Source organism: Microtus oregoni, unplaced genomic scaffold, assembly GCF_018167655.1.
Source record: "Microtus oregoni isolate MIOR12 unplaced genomic scaffold, Mior012 000057F_ref0000458, whole genome shotgun sequence".
In the NCBI taxonomy this organism is placed as follows: domain Eukaryota; kingdom Metazoa; phylum Chordata; class Mammalia; order Rodentia; family Cricetidae; genus Microtus; species Microtus oregoni.
Genome location: NW_024543833.1, coordinates 9,427,501 through 9,428,967, shown reverse-complemented (window position 1 = coordinate 9,428,967; position 1,467 = coordinate 9,427,501).

The following is a 1,467-nucleotide window of genomic DNA, read 5'->3' as shown; positions in this document are numbered from 1 at the left end:
CTCCTCACCACGATAATCATGGACTAAACCTCTGAAACTGCAAGCTGCAACCTCAGTTAAATGTTTTCCTTTCTAAGAGCTGCCGTGGCCATGGTGTCTCTTCTCAGTGATAGAAACTCTGCGTGATCAGGAGTCGTTCTGTTCTAATCACTGCTACATGCTCCTGCCTTTGGGTCATTCTTTTGGATTTTATATATTCCTGTTTAGCCTTCACCCCTCACCTGACTGTCACTTCCTCAGGAATACCTTCATTAAACCTTTGACCAGAGCCAAGTGATCTCCTGGCTTCTTTTTGTTTTGTTCTTTTCACAGCCTTTACCATATCTTTGATTTGGGATTTCTAACCTTCAGCACCAGTGATGTTTGAGGTAGAACATGCTTTTATTTGGAGGACTTCTGGGTTCCTCATGCCATCTCCCTATGTGGTTTTCCAAGCACTTCTTCCCCAAGGATGACAACCAGGAATATCTTGACATGTCCTCTCAAGCAAACAAACCCTTCACCCCAAAGGAGTCACCCTTCCACCCACTGGTTATTTCATGCGTGGGTTCCTGTTGAACTTCTCATGGTCAGATGTTCTCAAGGAGACACCCCAGAATGTAGCATCTCCCAGACGCCAGACAAACATTGGCTGGATAGATGAATGAATGAGAGGATTAAACAGGTATTTAAGAGCTCAGATGAGGTCTGAGAGTAAGGGTTGACAAGGAAGGGAAAAGGAGCCACACTTGAAATACACGTCCACAGTAGCACACAGCCTGCTCTTATGCCACAAAGGCACAGGTAAGTAGCTTGTGCAGGGGCCACAAAGTTAGAAATATTTACTATTTGATACTCTACCGAAACATTTGCTACTCCTTTTTCCTTTTTGGATGTGTTCAGAATGAAAACCCTAGGTAAATTATTCAGAAAGCATCCATAATGGCTTTGATTGTTTGTAAGACAAATTTCCCTTTTGCGTGTCTCACCTTCATCCCAACACACTCGGGTGAGAAATTTCCTTGTTCTAAATAAACTCTCACACTGCCAACAGCGTCTTTCCAGGACACTTTGTCCTGTTACTGCATCGCCTCAGGGGTGATCTAAGTGTACCCCACTCCCTTCTTAAAGGTCAGAGCCTCTTTTCAAAACATTTCAATCATTTGTTCTCATGCATTTTGTTGAAGGGAAAAATAAGACAAGTGAGACGGAGCCAGTTCCCTGTATCTGAGCTCTTGTTCTAGTGCCTGTCTCCGTGAGAGCTGTGGATCTGTTTGTCTTGGAGCCGCTGGCAGAACACACAGTCTTGCTTCCAGAGTGAGGGGTAGTTTTCAGAATTAATGGCAGCTGTCAAGCCCTGTATCCACACGCTGCAAAGGTGCACAGGGTGCGTGTTCTGATGGCAACCAGCATTATCTAGGATTGTGGTACAGCCACCAGTCTTGACAACAGGGGAAGATCAGCCCAGGCTGTGTGCTAAACAGAAGT